This window comes from Ambystoma mexicanum, chromosome 8 (assembly GCF_040938575.1).
Source record: "Ambystoma mexicanum isolate Mex_15411 chromosome 8, UKY_AmexF1_1, whole genome shotgun sequence".
Classification (NCBI taxonomy): Eukaryota; Metazoa; Chordata; class Amphibia; order Caudata; family Ambystomatidae; genus Ambystoma; species Ambystoma mexicanum.
In genome coordinates, this window is record NC_090929.1 from 1,012,327,538 (window position 1) to 1,012,334,068 (window position 6,531).

Below are 6,531 nucleotides of genomic sequence, written 5' to 3' on the forward strand. Positions count from 1 at the left end.
TCCTGTCATTACTGGGTCTAGCTGGCCGCTGTAATATGCAATTGGTTTGTGGCCCATGCTTGTCTTTTGTCTTAGTACTGCTTTCATTACCACCCCATCAGAGTGTGAGAATGTAAAAAACTCTTTCTTATAATCAGGGGTACCCAGGACCGGTGCTGTTGATATTGCATCTTTTAATTCATTAAATGCATCTGTCATTTCCTGTGTCCAGTTCTGTCACGACCTCGAACCGAGGCTATGGGTCTTGGGCACCATGGCCCCCACCTCAGTACTGCTCCAATGTCAGAAAGACCCACACTAGCCCGTTGCGGGTGCCTTGGTCGCAATCCTGGCGCTGTTGGCACCAGGCGCACTTGGCAAGTATGGTTCCCAATGGACAATGGGTGAACATGGCTGCCCCGCGAGGATTATTGAGGAACTGCAGCAAGCAGGCTAGCTTCAGGGCAGGGTCTGCCCCTAAGGCACCTGGGATACCTGCCGGGTATTTAAACCACACCCAACCCGAGGCACGCGCTTCGTTATTCTGCTTTTGCAGCGTGACGTTCACCGGGTCCTGCTCTGTATCCTGGCCTGCTCGGCAAACAACTTGGAAGAACATCGCTATTCTTACCTGCTCAGCTCCAACTCTTCCATCCAGTAGGAGCCTTCGATGACTTTTCCATCTGTCCTCTGCCACTTATTCAGGACTAAAGAGGCAAGCATTAGAGGCTACTTACCATCTCACCTGGAAGTCCTCTGCCATTCCGAACATCAACTTTGGCGTTCTGTCCTCCACTCCATCGTCGCTTCCAGGAATTCTCCGCGACCTGAGGAGAAACAAAGCACAGGTCAGCTCACTTGCAAGGACGCTCCCAGCGCTGCAACTTGTCACAATCACAGTCACTGGAGGGAAGAGAGATCGACACTCTCCCCCGAACCATGGAAGCCAAATGAACTCGACCCTCCCACCGTGGTTGGCACAGGCGCCTGACTTAGATAACAGGTCACCACATGGCAGCCAATGGGGGGAAGAGGGGTTGGGGAGAGGTTGTGGATAGGGAGGGGAATTTAGGTAAACCGAAAAGAGGAGGAGGAACTCCTACAGTGGATGGGATCAGGGAAGCACCAGGAAAAAAACCCTACTCTGTTTAACATACAACAAACATTACTTTCACCAGTACACATGACAAGTTTTTAACTCCAGAATAGTACACCTTAATACATGTACAATACCATGCTTACTTCAGACTCTGACTAAAACAACACATAAGCAAGCAATATGAACACATAAGGGAAAGCTTCCCAGAATGATTAAACATTACACATTGCATGTAGGGCAGTGTTAGCAAGGTACAACATAAATACACTTTCCTTAGTTTCATTCACTAGTGAAAAGTTGTGGTCCATTTGCAATAAGTCCGGAATGACCTAAATACACACTTTAGAATGTTCGTGTGCCACATGCGTAACAAAGACACTCAGTTTTGTTCCCAACATGTAAAATACAAGAAATGCGGTTGTTACTTATCTTAGATCTGGGGGCCCCTCGGGACCTCCCAGACACAAATGAAAATAGCTGAACAATCACTTCAAGCCGTCTTGCCAATGGTGCCCCGTATTGCCCTCATGAGTACTAAACTGGAGTCTGGGAAACCCCGAGGAATTTCCCAGACGAAGAACTTCAAGCGTTGTATTGCCGGTGACTCAGCGCCCCTCCTGCTTCCTGCTGCACAGTGAACGCGTAAACTTCCGAGCGTGCATTGCCTCAGTAGCACACAAATTCCAACTCCTTGAGGCCGAACGCGGCAGTCTGCCTTCCGCCGCACACTGAAAAAACAATAAGCCACACCTGCCGGTAGCCGTTGCCTGCCATTAAGCTGCGTTGATTCTTAATGCATTGCAGCTGACAAGGCGCGGACGGGCCGAACTACCCAGAACCACCAAGGATGCTGGGAATTGTAGTTTTCAGATCCAATTCAACCCATAATGTCTCAATAGGCGTATTTACACACTCCACGCCTTTGCCAGCCCTGATTCCTGACATTACCTCCTCTTCCAGGGCTCCTTCCAGGACCTGGTTTATCCAGGTTGCGTAAATGAAATTGTTTCACTAACCTGGGAGCATGGACCTCTCTAGCTGGTTCCCAAGAACAATCCTCAGGACCATAACCTTCCCAATGGATCAAATACCATAGTCGTCCGTATCTTCTTTTAGAAGCCACGATGCGTTTTACTTCGTATTCCATGTTCCCATCTTTCACTATAGCCGGAGGTTTTTTCGTAGTTGTCCCTGGAGCTGCGGGTTAAAGCAAAGAAACATGGAATACTGGGTGTATGTGTAGGGTTTTTGGTAAACGCAGTTTCATAGCTGATTGTGACACGCATGCAATGATTTCATAAGGTCCAATATATCTAGGCATACATTTTCGAGATCCCACTATAGCGAGATTTCTGGTTGATAACCAAACTCTGTCCCCTACTTTATAAGGCGGACTCTCCTGTCTATGTTTGTCAGCATGTTTTTTATAGGCTTTCTTAGCCTGTTCCAAATTAGTGCATGCTTTCTGTCGGATCTTGAGAAGCAACTGTTTTCAGTCTTGTAACACTGGTAGATTCTCCACTTCCGGTAAATGTTCTGGTATCATATTCTGCTCATACCCAAATAGGCATTCGTTAGGAGACATACCCAAGGACGTATGCAGCGTGTTGTTATATGTAAATTCCGCCAACCAGCGTGCTTGTACCCACAACTCCCGGCCATCACCTAAATAGCCTCTGAAGTATTGTTCAAGTGTTTGATTGACTCGTTCTGTCTGACCATCAGTTTGAGGGTGATAACTAGTGGAAAGAGCACAGTTGATTCCCAACATGCGACAAAAAGCACGCCAAAATCGTGAAGTAAATTGAGGACCTCTGTCCGAAACAATACTTTTTGGCAAACCATGCAGTCTAACCACATGGTGAAGAAAAAATTCCGCTAACCTGCCTGCTCCAGATATGCCTTCACAAGGAATAAAATGTGCTTGCTTGGACAAAAAATCCACCACTACCCAAATAGTGTCAAATTGCTTATCAGATGGAAGGTCGGTAATGAAATCTATTGATATGTGAGTCCATACTTTCTCAGGGGTTGGTAATGGTTGTAGTTGTTACACCTCGGCAGGCCCGGAGGAGGATTATTGCCCTTCGTAAGGGCATGCGTCACATTGCAAACCCATTCTACGCCCACTGGCAACTGCCCTGGAAAATAGTGGCTTCGGCTCACTCCGCAGCGCTCTGCGGCAAGTTGGACTACGATTCCCAGCCTTCCGCCTCCCGCTGTCAGCAGAGAGGCGATGATGCGTGAACCTCGGTTTCGTCCGGTTCAGCCTTTCTCCTTCCCGATTTAAACCTCAGAACCGGGCAAGACGCTGCTTCTGATTAAAGTTGCATCCCGGTGTTTAGAAGTTCCGTCTTCGATCCTACTTTACTTACCTGTGTACCAGACCTGTTTCCTCCTTCACAGACTGCTTTTGCCTGCCGCTTTTGGAAAACTACTTACCCGTGTACCAGACCTGTTTCCTCCTTCACGGACTGCATTTGCCTGCCGCTTTTGGAAAACTACTTACCTGTGTACCAGACCTGTTTCCTCCTTCACGGACTGCCTATACGTGCCGCCTTTTGGAAACCTGTGATCACGGCATCTGTAAGACCCTTCTTTTTCACCACTTGCTAAACAAGCATTTCTTGTACTCATTGTACCTTGCCACTGAACTCCATCACCTGCAATACTCCAATTCAATTGTGCCTCTTATTGTTGCTGTTACCATCCTCTCCACAATCAGACTTCCATTGGACATTCTTCAGTAGTGCACAGGGACGCCTTGCAGATAGTGCACCTACCCGACTCTAGCGCGGCCCTCGTTCCGCCCGGGTTCAGTTCCCTAACTAACCTACCCATTTGTTATTTTGCACCTCCGTTTTATGAACTCTTTGGGACAACACAGACTCAACAGCACAGCAGTGGTAAGGGTTTTCTATTTTTATGATTCCATATCCCGTAGCTAATCGACCACTATAGTTAGTATAGGTTACATTCTCCTTTCTTACTTATAGGTGGTTCCGGTTGCCTTAAAACAAGGGGAGGGCATAGCTCAGGTACTACTAGAAAGAAGTATTGAGGGAAAGGGATTTTTCTTAAAGTTCCAATTGCTCACCTCTTGTTTTTCTTTTACAGCTGGGTTCTTGGCGGCGTGTCCTCCCCGCCCTTTTGAGCGATCAGTCCATCTGCCTGGTCCTACCCAGCAGAGGGTCATATCGTTAAAAAGGTCTTGTGCCCTCACAGAGAGGAGGCTAGGTTGGAGGCCCCGACCTAGCTCTTCAATCAATAGTTCAGTCCTGTGTCTTCCGGCCACCGATTTGGTTTACTTCCCGTCCGGTGAGTAACAGTAGTAACCCTCTTTTCTTTACATGATCTGCTTTGTTTCTCATACAATTTTCACATTTCACTAGATAATGGCCCACATCCTGTCTCAACGTAGGCCACCAGAAATATTTTTCTAGCATATTTTGCATTTTCCTTTGCCCAGCATGTCCCACTAAGGGGGAATTATGACACCAATATAATGCTTTTTCCTGTACTTCTTTAGTAGGTAGAAACAATCGATCTTGATGGTATGGCAACCCTTGCTGCACCTTTCTTGCTGGATGACTGTCGCACCACTTCTGGAGTTGCCGAGGTGGTAATGCCTTCTTAACCTCCCCTATTAAGTTTGTCGTGATTGCTCCAATGATTTTCTCAGGAGGAATAATTATTTTAACTTCACTCACCCCACTCTCCATATTTTGCTGCCTAGACAGTGCATCCGCTTTTCCATTATTCTTGCCTGCCTGAATGTTACCACAAAGTCAAATTCATTAAAATACTGAGACCAGCAGAGTTGTCTGGGACTAAGTTTGTGAGCAGTTTTAAAGTATTGCAAATTCTTATGATCAGTTACCACTACTACCTGATGCTTAGCCCCCAATAGGTAATGTCTCCACTCTAAAAATTCTGATCGAATAGCCAACAACTCCTTATCCGTGATGGAATAGTTTTGTTCACAACCTGATATCTTTCTAGAAAAGAATGCCACTGGATGCCATACCCCCTCCTTATCCTTCTGTAACAATATGGCCTCTACTGCCAAATTACTAGCGTCAGTCTCCACCTGGAAGACTTGAATGGTATCTGGATGTTTCAACACCGGTGCAGTTGTAAATGCAACCTTTAAAGTCTGAAAAGTCTTTTCTGCTTCAGGACCTCAAATGAATGGTGTTGCCTTCTTAAGCAATCGCGTAATTGGTGTTACAATGTTTGAGAAATTACTAATAAAACGCTGATAGAAATTGGAAAATCCTAGAAACGATTGGACGTCCTTAATGCATTGAGGAGATGGCCAATCTGTCACAGCTTGTACTTTCTTGGCACCCATCACTACACCTTCTGGAGTGAGAATAAACCCTAGAAACTCCACCTGCCATGCACATTTCTCCAATTTTACACATAGCTGATACTCCTGCAACCTCTGAAGCACTGCCCTCACATGCTGAACATGCTGCTCTGGTGAATCTGAATAAATCAAAATATCATCAATGTATAAAATTACAAACACATCAATGAAATCCCTCAAGACCTCTTGCATAAAGAATTGAAATGCCTCAGGAGCATTACATAATCCGAACGGCATGACCAAATATTCAAACAAACCAAACTTTGTCCGAAAGGCCGTTTTCCACTCATCCCCCTCCTGTACTCTGATCAAGTGGTATGCCCCCCTTAAGTCCAATTTAGTGTAAATTTTGGCCTCCCGCACCTGATCCAATAATACTGAAATTAGCGGTAATGGAAACCTATTCTTAATGGTTACTTTGTTCAATGCGTGGTAATCTATACAAGTTCATAAGGTCCCCTCTTTTATTGGGACAAAAAAGAAGGGAGAAGAGACCGGGGACGTGGAAGGTCTAATGAATCCCTTCGCCAGCATTTCATCCAAATACTCTCTTAAATGGTTATTTTCTGTTTCTGTCAGGGCGTAAATTCTACTGCAAGGCAACTTCGCCCCTGCTTCCAATTCAATGACACAATCATATGGGCGATGGGGTGGCAACTGTTCCACCCCACTTTTGTCAAACACCTTTGCGAACTCTCTATATTGCAAGGGAATCCCTACATCCACTGTTCACACCAACTGATTTCTTCTTTGTTTGATTAACCAACCCTTTCATCAGTCCCACCTCCGACACCATATGTTCTTGACATGTCTGTTCTGTAAATTCAAGAGTCTGCTTTCCCCAATCAATTCTGGGATTGTGCTGCACTAACCAGGGCATGTCTAAAATTAAACCAAACTGTGGAGCAGCTATCAAGCCAAGCTGTGTGACCTGATGCAAATGTCATCTGTAAAGTTTGCATTTGTTGTCTGATTGGACCGGACACTAAAGGAGAACCGCCCACCGACTGCACCCCTTCTAGTCTTGTTTTATCTTGTATTGGTAGTCCTAACTGGTGTGCCAATGTAATATCCACAAAGT